We start from the raw sequence: 17,360 nt of genomic DNA on the forward strand, positions 1-17,360 counted from the left end.
CATTATACCAGTAAATACAATTATATCTGTTAATATGGCCAGATAATGTGAAAGAAGCTTCATCTCTCCACATAATGTTATCTAAAATTACTGGATTTTCTTCAGTTTCGTTAAGCATAATCTCACGAAATTGCAGCCGCCTGTCTGGATCATCCCCCCATAAACCATGAATTAGACGTGGACGATAAGCTTTCCACCCAATAGATTTCAGGATTCGCATGATGGAAGCTCATGAAATTCCCAATTCTAAAGAGACTCTTCTGGTGGACTTTTTTGGACTCTGAACAAATGTTTCAGCAACAAGTTGCTTCTTATTTTCTATACAGGCCGTTTTGGGTCGATCAGTTTTTGGAGCATTAAGGATTGAGCCAGTGGCATCGAATTTGTCACGAATGTGGTAAATGGTTTGTCTCTTTGGGGCTTGAGTACCAAATGTTTCAACCCAATTTGCTCTAACTGTTTCAGCATTTTGAGATTTCCAATACTCTTTTAAAATTAATTTTCTTTGATCTGTATTTAATTTATTTGCCATTATGGGTTATCTGAATTATCTGAAAAGAAAACAGATTTGGGGGAGATTTATCTGCGAAAACTGGATCTGTGAAACTGACTCAGTTGCCCTTAGCAACCAATCAGATTCCACCTTTAATTTTCCATGGGCTGGCATTCACAGGAGTACCATGATGACATTCACAGGAGTCTTCAACACACTCCTGACCATTATAGCAATCCATTGGCATTCGGTAATCTGGTCATGCTGATATTTTTAAGCTGGAAAGGGCCCAATAACCATGGACCTTTCCAGCTTGATAACATCAGCTCACAGCTGTCTGCTTTACCTTTGCTGGTTTCAGAAAATAGGGGGGACCCCACATCTATTCTATCCATCCATCCATTCTGACGGTTCAGGCTGTGAACTTACTGTTCTTGGCTGATGCAATTTCATGGTTTGTTTGAGATGGGTATGTAAAAATAAGATGGCACACGGATGGTCCGTATGATGTCCGATATTTTTCTCACACCCATTGACTTGAAAACAATTTATCACCTACTCACAATATAGTTGATAACTTGTTGATCGGTGGTGGTCCAACTGCTGGGGCTTGCACTGATCTACAGAATGGAACACTTATCTCTCTTATAATAGAGCAGTGCGCATGCTCCCCCACCGCTCCACCCACTCCCTATGGGGCTGCGCTGCGCTCGGCTTTTTCCGGCTGACCTGTAGAGAATGAATGGAGAGGCAGGCGAGCGTTTTGTAACAGGGATACAAATTTCCCAGTTGGAGATAAAAATTCCCTGTTCTGCCAATCGTTACAGATCAGTAAGTTATCATCTACAGTCATGGCCAAAAGTATTGACACCCCTGCAATTCTGTCAGATAATATTCCGTTTCTTCCTGAAAATGATTGCAAACACAAATTCTTTGGTATTATTATCTTCATTTAATTTGTCTTACATGAAAAAACACAAAAGAGAATGAAGCAAAAAGCAAAACATTGATCATTTTACACAAAACTCCAAAAATGGGCCGGACAAAAGTATTGGCACCCTCAGCCTAATACTTGGTTGCACAACCTTTAGCCAAAATAACTGCGACCAACCGCTTCCGGTAACCATCAATGAGTTTCTTACAATGCTCTGCTGGAATTTTAGACCATTCTTCTTTGGCAAACTACTCCAGGTCCCTGATATTTGAAGGGTGCCTTCTCCAAACTGCCATTTTTAGATTTCTCCACAGGTGTTCAATGGGATTCAGGTCTGGACTCATTGCTGGCCACCTTAGAAGTCTCCAGTGCTTTCTCTCAAACCATTTTCTAGTGCTTTTTGAAGTGTGTTTTGGGTTATTGTCCTGCTGGAAGACCCATGACCTCTGAGGGAGACCCAGCTTTCTCACACTGGGCCCTACATTATGCTGCAAAATTTGTTGATAGTCTTCTGACTTCATAATGCCATGCACACGGTCAAGCAGTCCAGTGCCAGAGGCAGCAAAGCAACCCCAAAACATCAGGGAACCTCCGCCATGTTTGACTGTAGGGACCGTGTACTTTTCTTTGAATGCCTCTTTTTTCTCCTGTAAACTCTATGTTGATGCTTTTGCCCTAAAACTCTACTTTTGTCTCATCTGACCAGAGAACATTCTTCCAAAATGTTTTAGGCTTTTTCAGGTAAGTTTTGGCAAACTCCAGCCTGGCTTTTTTATGTCTCGGGGTAAGAAGTGGAGTCTTCCTGGGTCTCCTACCATACAGTCCCTTTTCATTCAGATGCCGACGGATAGTACGGGTTGACACCGTTGTACCCTCGGACTGCAGGGCAGCTTGAACTTGTTTGGATGTTAGTGGAGGTTCTTTATCCAACATCCGCACAATCTTGCGTTGAAATCTCTTGTCAATTTTTCTTTTCCGGCCACATCTAGGGAGGTTAGCCACAGTGCCATGGGCTTTAAACTTCTTGATGACATTGCACACGGTAGACACAGGAACATTCAGGTCTTTGGAGATGGACTTGTAGCCTTGAGATTGCTCATGCTTCCTCACAATTTGGTTTCTCAAGTCCTCAGACAGTTCTTTGGTCTTCTTTCTTTTCTCCATGCTCAATGTGGTACACACAAGGACACAGGACAGAGGTTGAGTCAACTTTAATCCATGTCAACTGGCTGCAAGTGTGATTTAGTTATTGCCAACACCTGTTAGGTGCCACAGGTAAGTTATAGGTGCTGTTAATTACACAAATTAGAGGAGCATCACAAGATTTTTCGAACAGTGCCAATACTTTTGTCCACCCTCTTTGTTATGTTTGGTGTGGAATTATATCCAATTTGGCTTTAGGACAATTCTTTTTGTGTTTTTTCATTTAAGACAAATTAATTGAAGATAATAATACCAAAGAATTTGTGTTTGCAATCATTTTCAGGAAGAAACTGAGTATTAGCTGACAGAATTGCAGGGGTGTCAATACTTTTGGCCATGACTGTATGCTGTGGATAAGTGTTATTTTTTCAGAAGACCACCCCTTTAAATACATTGAGGAATATTAGGCAGAAACACATACTGTATATAGGCAGATATATTTGTAAGGGAGAGATAGTGGGTAACCGGAAACAGAGAAGAGGTTAACAGGAATTTACTGAACAATCAATAACAGGCAATACTCCACGCAGGAAGGAAAAGAAAATGGCAATAGAACACAGAAAATAACGGGGCACTTATCGGTTGCAACTCTGGCAAGGGGAAGGCTGGAATATCTCCCGGCTGAGTCTCAACCGATGCACAAAGTCTCTGGCTCTGCTGCGAAGAAACGAGTAACACTGCCACCCGACAGTGAGGAAGAATTCAGTCCTCTTTGTCTTGGGTAGGCTGGAGCATAGAAACAGTTCTTTGTGGGGCTGCCTCAAAAATGGTGCCGGGCACGGGTCGCAAGCACGTGTACAAGCCACAACAACCCGCGTTCTTTCAGAGTAGTCTCTAAACAGTTGTTCCAGTATCTCGGCTGAAACAGGGGTAGTCAACGGTGCGGGTACAGACAGTAGCTGAATAGCATCAAGAGTAGTCTCAAAGTCAGCACATAAGGTCTGGAAACAGGGGAGCTGGCAATAGAAGCAGCAGATAGGAAGTCAACCGTCTCCTGTCACCTTCTCGACAAGTTTGGCCCGTTCCCATGCTTGGGTCTCCTTTTGTACCCTGCGCCCACTGCTATCTGACAGAAAGGTCTCTCCCTTTCAGAGAAAAACTCCTCCGCCAACAGTGGTGACAGCCCTGATAGTTCCGGCCTTAAAGGGCACCGCACGCCGCTAACTCTGTCCTGTCTCATCTTCTTACACCCCCCCCTCTCTTTTCAATGGCCATTCCACGGGTGAGATATCAGGAGCACAACTATGGAGTTTATTTACAGGTTCAGCGGTTTGCCACCAAATGAATTGGTCTTGATTGTACCGAATGGGGGGCTGACCGGCCGTTGTCCATTCAGAGCAACGGGGATTGGAAGGAATAGTGGAGGCTTCTGGTGGGGGCAAAGCCGAATCTTCACCAGCCATAACGCTTTCTTCAGGAGTCTCGGAACCCTGATCTGCAGACGCAGACGTATCTTCAGATAGTTGCTCGAGATTTTCCTCTTCTTCTTCCTCCACAGCCACAGGGGGCACCTCTTCAGAAACTTTGAGAGTCACTTCACTCTGTAGGGGATCTTCCAAAAGGCATGGCCGGAGCAAATTCCTATGGACCACCCTAGTAGGTGCATTTTCTTCTTCTGGAAAAACTTCATATACAGTTCCTTCCACACCGATCCGACATTTCACCCTGTATGGCTTTCTCTTCCATCGATGTTCCAGCTTGTAACGGGGACGCTTGTGTGGCGCCCCCGAGGCTCAGTCGCCACAGAGGTACTGCACCTTCTCCTAAGGTGTGGTGCTCCACCATCCAGGTAAGTTGGGGGCTCCTGACCATGCTCCAACACTCGCACCCCAAACAATAGAGTAGTTCAGCAAAAGCACATTGCGGCTCCTTGCTTAGAGAGAAGCAGAGCACCTTTGGTGGTTCCCTTCTTGGAACACTAGACGTGCTGGGGGAGGTGGGTGGAGTTGAGAACACATAAAAGAGTCGGATGATTTAGGATTACAGGTCAGACTGAGGGAGAAAGTCACTCAGAGAGGAGTGAGGCAAGGAGATCCCTGGAAGAGGGATGGAGGAAGGAGTGCTGCAGCTGCCTCAGTGATCTGAGCCAGCTGGCACGGGAAAGGAAAGAAGGAGAAAGACATTGATCTGAAGCCTGAGCTTCCATAGGAGAGAAAGACAAGTACGGAACGTAGGAGTAAAAGGGAACACGGAGGACGTGGGTTAGAGGAAGAACCCTGCCTAGAAGTTCTAAGCGCAAGGCCGGGGCCCGGTCCCCGAGGTTGTATGGACACTAATGGTTCTGTAGCAGACACCGGTGGAGTAGTAGGCTGTAAATGCACTACTCCCATCTAAGACTTGAGGGCACAACAGCAACATGGATAGAGAGCCGGGACTCAGGAGTAGAGAGTCCCTGAAGCAGGCTACAGCTGTCTGTCGTACAAGTGAGGTTCTTGGGAACATCTGTCAGGAGGAACTCCAGTGTAACTCAGTACTAGGAGATCTTCACACTTAAAGGCGCTATAGCGGAGACGTTCATAAAAGGCACATAAGTTTTTCGGAGCGTGGAGGGGAGCATTCCATCTTGCCTGGGGTTTGGCTGAGTCCCTGACCCAGAGGACACGGCACAGAAGCGGGCACTACAGACTGTGAGTAGAGCTTTGGAACTACATGCCCTGGTGTCCTCCATTCCTTCCTGCGTCCATCCGCCTGGCACTGCTACATCCCCTGCGCAAAACACTACACCATCTAAGTGTCTCCACATCTACACTGCCCTGGGACAACAGCCCTGCCTGTGGAGGGCTATGACACCATTGCTGCACCACACCATCTGTCCCGGAGGATCTGTCTGCAGCGTCGGCTTAACACCTCCCTTGCCGAATACCACAGGTGGCATCACGAACTATTCCATTAACTACATTCCACCATTCGCATCTCCCTATTACTTGGGCGCCCAGTGCCACGTTCCGGGTCACCACTGCTGTGACACATCCCGCTGATACCGGCCCGGTACCGAGTACCCCACAGCCCTGGGAGGGCGACCCACTTGTCTAGCACCAACACTTGATCATCCTCCTGAAGATCTGTCCCCTGGAGAGGCCCTTTCTCAGGATGCTCCAACTCCCGAAGCCGTGTCAGCACTAGACGATGTAAGGTCTGTAGACGGTGATGGTGTTCGTGGGCCCAGGTGGACACCCCCGTCCATGAGTAGTCCTCCCCGGATCCAGTTCCAGCTCCATGACTTCCATCTCTGCTCGGTCGAACAAGGAGTAAGGCATGTGACTGGCGGTTTGATGGACTCGATTGTTATAGAGCCACACAACTTCAGAGACGTATTCTGGCCACCTAGCCTTTCTATCATCTTCAAGAGTTCTTAGCATCTGAATCAGGGTACAGTTAAAACATTCACAGGCCCAGTTTCCCTGAGGATGATACAGTGTGGTATGTGACCTGTCAAATTGGTAGATCCACTGCAACTCATCCATCACTTTGCCTAAGAAACATGCTCCTTGATCCGAATGGATTTGCTGTGGGCAGCCATACACCTGAATGAAGCGTTTACAGATAGCATACGCAGCAGTCTCAGCCGTCTGATCTCGGGTCTACCATCACTAGGCAGTGGTCATACCCTTGATGAGCAGGCCTGATCGTTAAATAGTTGACGGTCAATCGTTCAAGGGGAGCCGAGGTCACTATCGTCTACACAGGAGCTCTTTGTTCTGGGGATTTGGCTAACTCACAGGCCCGACAGAGCCTACAAGCTTCCTCGACTGCTGCCGTGGGTGGTAAATGAACCATTGGAGCCATTGAAACATTTTTTTTCAAGGCCGAAGTGATCCTCTTTCTCATGAGCTTCGGTGGCCAGGGTAGACAGTATTGTCTCCGGTATCAACACCTGCCAGGATGCCCCCAGTTCTCCCCGAAGTTGTACCTTCCCGTATAACAGTCCGTTTGTTCTCCGCAGACGTTCCCCCTGCCGGAGGATCTTCAATGCTTCTGGTGTCAAAGCACTCCACTGCTCTGGACTAGGCAGTTTCTCCACTGTTACCCAGTGCCTGAACAAAGCGAGTTCACGGTCTTCCTGCTGCATTTGGACCCACTCAACCCGAGTCGATCGCAATACTCCTTCATGATAGAGAGTCTGTATTTGGTCCAGTGTGGCTGCCACCGTCCCAGTGGTCCTTCAAAATTGGGGAACCTCCTCTCCTTCCAACAATTCAGTCCTACTCTTCCCTGGGGATGCATGTCTTGCTCTAGACAGTGCGCCAGCGTTCGTGTTCTCTGCTCCCCTACTGAAGGCAATTCGGTACCGGAACTTTACCATCCAGGCGACCCAGCATTGTTCCAAGGCACCTAGCTTAGCGTTTTCCAGGTGTGCCAAAGGGTTATCTGTACATACTAGCACTTCCGAGCCAGACAGGTGCACACCAATGCCAGCAACTCCAGCTTGAAGGAGCTGTAATTGACCGGGTTGCGTTCAGAATCATGAAGGGACCGACTAGCATAGGCAATCACCCTCTCTCTCCCGTCCTGCAACTGCGACAACACAGTTCCGAGTTCATGCAAGCTGCCGTCAGAGTGAAGAATGAACGGTATAGAGAAGTCCGCCTAAGCCAGTACCGGGGACTCTGTCAGTGCCTTTTTTAGCTCACAGAACGCCTTTTCCTGTCTCTCTTCCCAGCGAATGTATCGACCCTTGGCGTTCGAGGGTACTACCTTCAGGAGTTCAAGTAAGGGTTGCACCACCCGAGTGAAGTTCTTCACGAAGCGACGATAGTATCCTGTTAGTCCTAGGAATGCATGTACATCCTTCATGTTCTCTGGGGTCGGCCAGTCTCTGATCACCGCAATCATTTCATTTGAAGGCCTTACCCCCGCGGCAGAGACGATATGACACAGGTACTCGATCTGTGTCCGGAACAAATTACATTTTTGGGGTTTCACTTTCAGTCCATATTTCTGTAGATGGCTCAGCATCTGCTCAAGTCTCCGGAGATGGTCTTCAAATGAGACAGGATACACGATGATGTAATCCAAGTAGATAAGGGTGGCCTCAAAGTGTAAGTCGCCCAGACACCTCTCCATCAACGTCCCGGGGGCATTGGCCAAGCCGAACGGCATTCTGTTGAATTCAAAGAGGCCCATGGGAAGTATAAAGGCCGTCTTCGCCCAATCCTTTTCCGACATGGGCACTTGCCAGTAACCACTGGCAAGATCCAGCATGGAGAAGGACTTCCTGCACCGGGGAAGATGGTATGAATCACGTACAGTACAGGCGTTAAGCTTACGGTAGTCTACAGAGAACCTCAAGGTCTCGTCCTTTTTCATCACTAGTACAATGGGGGCCGCCCACAGACTCTGGCTTTCTCTAATGACACCCGCCTGCAACATCTGACTGAGCATTTCCCTTACTTCTTGATACAACTGAGGGGGGATCTGCTGGTAGCATTCTCGAATGGGTGCAGTCTCCCCTGTGGGAATTTCATGAGTAATTGCTATGGTGCAGCCGAAGTCATCTTCATGGCTCGAAAAAGCGGATCGGTATCACCCCAGTAACGCCTCCACTTGATACACTTGAGTGGTCGTGAGTTTGGACAGTTCAGCACGCATCTATTCTAAGACGCGCCTACCCTCTTGGATGTATTGTGGTTCGGCCGTCAGAGAGGTAGTGATTTTCACTGACCATGGGTCTTCCGGACTCACTGCTAGTTGTATGTCCTGGAGCAGTATGACTTCTTCAGGCATTCCCACTATTCGAGCTACTTCACCGCTGCATGGGATGACAATCTCCTGATCAGTGAGGTTCACACAAAGCACCAGTTCCATTCCCTCTTGTACCACGGCCAGTGTCCAGGCCACCAAGAGTCCCGCAGGCAGTTGTTGTACTACCGAAGGTTCCAATTGGACTTCCATCCCCTCCAGCGGGGTATGGGCTCGGACGGGCAAAGTTAATACAGTCTGTGGTGGTAGGGTGAGCTGCGTGGATGCCGGTACCACCACTTTCCTCAGCCTTTCCCCTTGACTGGAGACTTCCTGCTCCTGGGCTATACGAATCAACTGTTGAAACACCCGCCGCTGGGGGGTATGTGAACTCCACTGACTTAAGGCCAAATGCAAAGGCTCATCACTCAGCAACTTTCCAAACTCTATCAGGATATTCATCCCTAATGTTACAGTGTGACCGTGGCCAGCTTCTCTCTCGGTCAATGCGATGCCCCTCCGTCCAAGATTATTCCCACACAGGGAGACCTGCATCTATATCACCCCTGCGACCGGGATGGGCAGGTTATTCGCAGCTGTCAACTTTACTACCGGGCCCCACTCGGGCCTGACGGTCTCTGGGAAGTGTCGACGGAAATATGCTTCCGGCACCGTGGTTTCTTGCAACCCGGTATCCACCAAGCAACTCACGGCCCGACCATCGAATTCAGCCTACACCAGCGGGCATGAAGAAACTAGATTCGTGGGACTTTCACTACTCCTTCCTTTCCATTATGGCTCCGGGCGACATTCCCCAAGCTTGGAGCCCTTTAGTTTAACGGGCGGCGGGGATGAGGCCCAACCTGTCGCGGACACTCCCTAGCCAAATGTCCTATCTCTCCACAGTTATAGCATGCAAAAGACCTCAGCCGACTGACCCTTTGGCCCTCGTTAAGGGCATTTGTCTCATCTTCGCTTCCAACGGTACACTGGCTAGTCTCAACTTTCTCTTTCGTTTGGGCCAATTCCCCTTGAATATTCACCAGTTCTCTGTGCATCTCTTCGACCCATTGGGGTTCAGCTGTCGATTGAACTGCGACTTCACCACTCTGGACCTTCCCTACCGGGGCTGTCACCCCCTGCTTCTGTTCACGTGAGTGGGCTTCTCTCCCTATGTCAGCAAAAGTGATACGAGGGTCTACCCGTACCCGCTCTCTCAGAGTCTGTTTGGTCAGGATGTCCCGTAGGCCGGTCACCAACAAGTCACGCATCACAACATCCGTCGGCCCTATCCCCATCCCATCTTTTCTGACAATGGTGGTGTGTAATTCTTGTAGGGCATTCATATATTGCATCACCGTCTCCCCCTCTCTTTGCTTTCAGATAAACAGGCATGTCCTAAGTTCCCCTATATCAGTGGGTTCCCCATGAGTCACCTCTAAGATCTGGAGTACGTTAGCAAACGTGTCTCGGTCCTGGGGGCTACACAACATTACAGAGTCTCGAGCCTCTCCGTCTAAAGCCATAATGGCCACCTAAGCCTTGAGTGCGGGAGTCATCGGGTGCCTCCCCATCATACCCCTCATACCTTCCGTCCAACTCCACAACATGGTATTAGACCCCGTAAATTTCGGCAAGTTACTCAGCATTTCCCCCAAAGAGATACTAGTTCAGGGCCCAACCGCCTGTTCTGCTGTCTCTGCGCTACCAGACTGCATTCTGCCGACTACTCCAAAATGTAAGGGAGAGATAGTTTGTTGGATGCAGTGAGTAACCGGAGACAGAAAAGAGGTTAACAGGAATTTACTGAACAATCAATAACAGGCGATACTCCTCGCAGGGAGTCTCAACCGATGCACAAAGTCTCTGGCTCTGCTGCGAAGAAACGAGTAACACTGCTGCCCGACAGTGCCGAAGAATTCAGTCCTCTTTGTCTTGGGTAGGCTGGAACGTAGAAACAGTCCTTTGTGGGGATGACTCAGAAATGGCACCGGGCACGGGTCGCCAGCACGTGTAAAAGCAGCAACAACCCTCGGTCTCTCAGAGTAGTCTGTAAACAGTTGTTCCGATATCTCGGGTGAAACAGGGGTAGTCAACGGTGCATGTACAGATGGTAACTGAATAGCGTCAAGAGTAGTCTCAAAGTCAGCACATGAAGGTCTGGAAACAGGGGAGCTGTCAATAGACGCATCGGAGAGGGAGTCAACCGTCTCCTGTCGCCTTCCCCCCAAGTCTGGCCCCTTCCCGCGCTCCGGTCTCCTTTTGTACCCCGCGCCCCCTGCTGTCTGACAGAAAGGTCTCTCCCTTTCAGAGGAAAAGTCCTCCTCCAACAGTGGCGACAGCCCCGATAGTTCCGGCCTTAAAGGGCACAGCACACCGCTGACTCCGTCCTGTCTCATCTTCTTACATATTAACTAGGCAGAAACACGACCATAACACAACCAAGTTTTACTGCCTGTATTACAGCTGCAACATCCAGATCCCTGTTAATGTGATTCTACTGCACAGGACTTTGAAAAACCATAGAACCCTACGGTAAGTCCTGTCCAGTAGAACCACAGGATGATCTGTAACTTTTGAACAAAATACACACCCAACATATGTGGAATTGTACTAAAGCTTTCACTTCTGTTTTTGCTTATTTTTTTAGAGCCATCAACATACCAACATATTCTAATGATTTGGTCTTTTAATTCTGTAAGGCCGGTTTCACATTTGCGCTTTATAGCGCAGCGACGGCCTGCGCACGGCCGCCGCTAAGCCCCGCCCCCTGCCGTCTCCCTGCCCGCCCCTTCCGGTCATCGCCGCCTTCTAGTGCACATGGGCGCTTGCGATCTGCGCACCCTATCTTTAGCATAGGGTGCGCAGATTGTGCGCTGGCCGTGCGCTAGCAGGATTTTGCCGTGTGCTGCGCACTTTTGAAGGTGCGCCGTGCGCGCCGAAATGCAACATGCTGCGTTCGGAGCACACGGGCGCACCTTCAAAAGTACGCAGATCGCAAGCGCCCATGTGCGCTAGAAGGGGCGGGCAGGGAGCTGACAGGGGGCGGGGCTTAGCGGCGGCCATGCGCAGACCGTCGCTGCGCTATAAAGCGCAAATGTGAAACCGGCCTAAGTACCAAACAGAACCATTTGTACAGACAAATATTGGAGCCAATACTGTTTTTGTAAATATTTTGCATAATTGTTTCATTTGAAAAACTTAGTTGAATGACAAAAGGCAAAAGAGATACAGAAAATTATCCATATGATGGCCACTAATTCATGTAAGTATATGCCCCCCCCCCGCTAAAGAAGCTGCACAATACTGACCCCAATATATTGCAGATGACAAGATCTTCAAGCCGTTTCCTCTAGCACAGTCTGCATAGGTTTCAGATTCTCTGAGAAGTGCATTCTCAAGCTAAGTTTCACTTTCCAGATCTCATCCTTATCGCTCCACCCTCTTCTTCTTCCAGTCCAACAGGTTCTTTGCACCTCTAGATGGTGCTATAAGCATTTTTTTTTTTTACAGTGTTCATTGTACAGTAAAAATGACCTTCATGTCGGTACAGTATGATCACCAGTAATACCAGTTTCTTGTGTTTATTTTAGCGGTTAGAAAAAAATTCAGAGCTTTGTAAAAGAAAAGCTGAAAAAGTCGGTTTATGTCGCCAGTTTTTGAGACATGTAACAGTATATATAAAAAATGATGATCTTTTATTAAACCCAGCCCCAGAAATTTGCAATTAATGAACTGGTGGAAATAAGCGGCAACTTGAATCAACTTGTTTGCAGCAACACCGCTATCCCTGCTGAATGCTACATGACACCCAGCCTTAATCAAGAAGGCCTCATTCAGATATCCTTTTATTTATCATATTTGAAAAAAGGACCTCTTTAGATCCGTGTGCTGGTTACAATTTTTATCCTTTTTTGGCAAATAAAAAAAATTCCAAACTTTTCTTACACGTTAATTAGTAAAAATCGAAGAACACTCGGACGAATCACAGGTAGTGTCTACGAAGTAGGGATTTTTGTCTAATTTATTTTTTGTTTTTTATTTGGAATCTCATTCACTCGAGTGGTTGATTTTTGGTCTGCAATTTGGCTCAAAAGTGGGGAAAATGGACATATCTTCAGTATCTTTTGCGTGCATTCGGACCACAAGAAAATGGACATGTGAACAGCCTCATGGGCTATAATGGGTTCATCATCTATCCTTGAAAAATTGATGTCAGAATGGAGCCTAATTACGATTTAGGTTCAGTACTACTCTATACAGCGGGTACGGAAAGTATTCAGACCCCTTTAAATTTTTCACTCTTTGTTTCACTGCAGCCATTTGTTAAATTCTAAAAAGTACATTTTTTTCTCATTAATGTACACTCTGCACCCCATCTTGACTGAAAAAAAAACAGAAATATAGAAATTTTTGAAAGTTTATTAAAAAAGAAAAACTGAAATATCACATGGTCATAAGTATTCAGATCCATTGCTCAGTATTGAGTAGAAGCACCCTTTTGAGCTAGTACAGCCATGAGTCTTCTTGGGAATGATGCAACAAGTTTTTCACACCTGTATTTGGGGATCCTCTGCCTTTCTTCCTTGCAGACCCTCTCCAGTTCCGTCAGGTTGGATGGTGAACGTTGATGGACAGCCATTTTCAGATCTCTCCAGAGATGCTCAATTGGGTTTAGGTCGGGGCTCTGGCTGGGCCAGTCAAGAATGGTCACAGAGTTGTTCTGAAGCCACTCCTTTGTTTTTTTAGCTGTGTGCTTAGGGTCATTATCATGTTGGAAGGTCAACCTCCTGCCAAGTCTGAGGTCCAGAGCACTCTGGAAGAGATTTTTATCCAGGATATCTTTTTACTTGGCCACATTCATGTTTCCTTCAATTGCAATCAGTCGACCTGTCCCTGCAGCTGAAAAACACCCCCATAGCATGATGCTGCCACCACCATGTTTTACTGTTGGGATTATATTGGGCAGGTGATGAGTAGTGCGTGGTTTTCTCCACACACACTGCTTAGAATTATCACCAAAAAGTTCTATCTTCATCTTATCAGACCAGAGAATCTTATATCTCATAGTCTATAAGTCCTTCATCTGTTTTTTAGCAAACTCTATGCGGGCTTTCATATGTCTTGCACGGAGAAGAGGCTTCTGTCAGGCCACATCTGCCATAAAGACCCGACTCGTGGAGGGCTGCAGTGATATTTGACTTTTTGGAATTTCCTCTCATCTCCCTACTGCATCTGTGTAGCTCAGCCACAGTGATCTTGGGGTTCTTCTTGACCTCTCTCACCAAGGCTCTTCTCCCACGATTGCTCAGTTTGGCTGGACGGCCAGGTCTAGGAAGACTTCTGGTGGTCCCAAACTTCTTCCATTTAAGGATTATGAAGGCCACTGTGCTCTTAGGAACCTTGAGTACTGCTGCAATTCTTTTGTAACCTTGGCCAGATCTGTGCCTTGCCACTATTCTGTTTCGAAGCTCCATGGCCAGTTCCTTTGACCTCATGATTCTCATTTGGTCTGACATGCACTGTGAGCTGTGAGGTCTTATATAGACAGGAGTGTGTCCTTACAAATCAAGTCCTATCAGTTTAATTAAACACAGCTGGACTCCAATGAAGGAGTAGAACCATCTGAAGGAGGATCACAAGGAAATGGACAGCATGTGACTTAAATATGAGTGTCTGAGCAAAGGGTCTGAATGCTTATGACCATGTGATATTTCAGTTTTTCTGTTTTAATAATTTATTTTTAATTTTTAAAAGTTTCTACATTTCTGGTTTTTTTCAGTCAAGATGGGGAGCAGAGTGTACATTACTGAGAAAAAAATGAACTTTTTTGAATTTACTGAATGGCTGCAATGAAACAAAGAGTGAAAAGAGGTCTGAATACTTTCTGTATCAACTGTAGATTCAGCAAAAATATTTTCCTACATATATTAAAGAGGTTGTCCACTGCTCAGGCAACCTTTTTTCAATCACAATATTTCCCCCATGTAAAATAGTAACTGTCCATAGCCTCCTCCGGTGCCGGCGACATTATGATGTCCTGTAAGCCCTGCAAACAATCAATTTAGGGGGGTCTGCAGGGAGGCGCACAGATACACCAGTGACCATGGGTAAGCAGCACTTTAACTGTATTAATTGGGCTAGCTAATTTGGATGCCTATCTGCTTTTGCACATCAATTATTTGCCCTTTTTTTGCTTATATTTATGATCCTGTGCTTGCTCCCCATTTTTGAATCATTCATGAGATGTGAGATATTCACGATCATTGATTTTGGTCTCAATGTTTTCCTGTGTACTCCCTTTTGTATATCTGCAGTGTCTCATGTCCATTTCCCTCCATAGGTCCATATTGTTGACATGTAATTTTTTGAAATTTTGTGGATTAATAAAGGTTATGCTTGCCTTTTACATTTTGATGGTTGTTTTTTAACTCCAATCTTTTTCTCATGTTCTGCAAACAATCAGTAGCCGCTTCACACTCACTTCTTTCGGCCCTTAATTAAACCAATTTGCTCATACGGCATGCTGTGACTTCTATACTATGATGCTGTAGTCAGATTTAGAGCAGCCACAATCAACTACTGGAACTAGGATGGTGGGAGCACCAAGCCCCTCTGCCCCCCCGGCCCAGTTCACCACTGATCGGCAGTATGCAATCTGGACACCATGCGGGCATGGTAGCCAATCACAACATTTTGCAGCTTGAGAATGACAACAGCTTTTAAATGATTCAGAACAGGTGTTTTTTTCCTGAGGAAGGAGTTCTGTGAGACTCTGAAACGCATAGAATAAAGACCACTGTATTAATAATCCGAGTTTTTAGTGATTCGCAGCGCGGATTGTCTGACCACATTTTTCCTGTTCTGAATCTTCTATGTTGGTCTCTTGTGGATCTGTGGTTCTGCAGCAGCGAATCCTCCATTGCCTGTTAAAAAACTCCATTTGGTGAGTGAATTATTTGCAATTGTTATCTGCACACCGGATAATGCACTATTGCGCTATTTCTCTTTTACAGCAATCTTAACAGCTTTTAAATGGTTATATGCAGTGAACGAAGCTTGCCTCGTCACTGCAGTTACTGTATATTCACATGGCATGTAGCTTAGTGGTTACACTACTATACAGTGGTATGGAGCTTGGTGGTTATGTGGCGCCCCCAGGAGTATGGTCGCCACAATGGCATTACCTTCCTCCTAGGGAGTGTGATGTCATGCCTGGAAGCAATGAAGGGTCTCTCTGACAGATAATCAATACACACAACACTGTTCCCACTCCAGGCCAGCAGAGGGAGCTCTGAACCAAAACTAGGGGAAGAGCTTCTCTCTGGGGGCCAGGAGGGGAAATTAGTCAGTTCTGTGAGGAGGGCGAAGTGTGTGGGCGTGGAGAGAGGAGCTGGGAGATTGAGCAGAGAGTGGCGGCTCATTCCCAGCTGGAGCACACGATCTGGATCCCGGTCTCCAAGGTTGTATGGATACTGACGGTCCTGCAACAGAAACCAGAGGAATAGGAAGCTGTAAATGCTCTATTCCCACCTAAGAATCGGAGGCACCACAGCGACGTGTGAGCCAAAGGAGATAGAAGGCTACAGCTGTCTGCCATACGGGGTAGATCCAAAAGGAAAGAAGGAGGAACGTCAGTGTAACACAGTACTGCATGTACCTCAAGTAAGCGCTAGAGGGGAGACTACACAACCCACCTGCCTGTGGAGGGCTATAACATCACTGCTGCACCCCACCATCTGTCCCAGAGGATTTGTCTGCAGCGTTGGCTTAACACCTCCTTTGCCGAACACCACAGGTGGCGTCACGAATCACTCATAAAATTTCTTTCATCACTCAATCCTCTTTTACATGGGCGCCCAGGGCCACGGACCGGGTCACCGCTGCTGTAACATTCCCCTCTGAAGGACCGGCCCGGTACCGAGTACCCCACAGCCCTGGGAGGACGACCCATTTTGGCGTGACGAGCAGGATTTAAGGAGCCCAGTGTCCCCGGGTCCTGTGTGCCAGAGACTGTGTTGTGTGCATTAGACTGTTTGTACCATTGCCGCCATTATCCCGCTGCTTGGCGCACGCGGGAAACCAAAGAGGCGGGTCGTCGTGGGTGGAGCCAGCCGAAGAGCGCAAAGAAGTGAATTGCCGCGCGGAAAGAGACCAGCGTGCGAGAAGTGGGAGGAACAGAGGCCTGCAGCCCCGGCGTCCCCCGATCATCCAACCGGTAAGCCAGCGCAACCCAGGGCCTGGCCCAACGCTAACTAGGGGGGGAAGAGAATGTCCGAGGCACGCGCATACGCGGCGATGGACATCCCCGCCGACCCCCTAGTGCCACAAGATGCAGGGCCCGGCGCGGCTGCGGCTCTGATAGCGCCGCTGAATCCATCAACCAGCGCCGCCTCCGGGACGCAGCAGGAGCAAGCGCCCACTGCAGCGGTCCCCATAATGCCGCTGTCTATACCCTACATACCGGGAGCAGCCTGGCTACCGCAGTATTCAGGGGAGTCGCATACCCTGAGTGAATTCAAAGAGAGACTGTGCAGTCTGTTTGAGGTGTATCCTCTGTCTGAAGGCCAGAAAGTGAACATCCTTATTGGACAGCTAACGGGTGCAGCACAGAGGGAAGTAAAAGCCTGGCAGGACACTGATAAAGAGACTGTTACAAAGATTCTGGCCAAGCTAAGAAGCACCTTTGACACCCGCCCTGCAGCTGAGATCAAGATGAGATTCTTTGGGTGTAAGCAGAGAGCGCAGGACAGTATACGGGACTATGCTCTTAACCTGCAGGAGGCGCTGCGAGCCATCAAGCAGATTGATCCAGACAGTATGAAAGATGGAGACAGACTGTTAAAGGAGCAGTTTATTGAAGGACTCTTATCCAGCACCCATAGAGCACAGCTGCGCATCATAGCCCTACAAAACCCTGATCTGGACTTCGCAGACTTCAAAGACCGGGATATTCGGGTGCTGCATGAACCAACTGCTAGCTGTCCAGCGCCCCCTTGGCGCCCAGCGATCACATACCATCAGGAGGCAGCATCTTTCCCTCTCAGCCCT

The 17,360-nt window shown here is 47.8% G+C and overlaps 1 protein-coding gene across 1 annotated transcript in view; it reads right to left on the reverse strand.

Moving 5' to 3' along the window:
• Positions 1-11,736, reverse strand: part of IRF3 (interferon regulatory factor 3) — a 33,795-nt gene extending 22,059 nt beyond the window's left edge. Inside the window, exon 1 of the mRNA XM_073570850.1 lies at positions 11,621-11,736. The gene's annotated coding sequence lies outside the window, so the exon portion shown is untranslated. The remainder of the gene's footprint in view (positions 1-11,620) is intronic.
• Between the last annotated feature and the right edge of the window lie 5,624 nt (positions 11,737-17,360).

Source organism: Dendrobates tinctorius, unplaced genomic scaffold, assembly GCF_039654945.1.
Source record: "Dendrobates tinctorius isolate UK_male_01 unplaced genomic scaffold, ASM3965494v1 ptg000028l, whole genome shotgun sequence".
NCBI classification, from domain to species: Eukaryota; Metazoa; Chordata; class Amphibia; order Anura; family Dendrobatidae; genus Dendrobates; species Dendrobates tinctorius.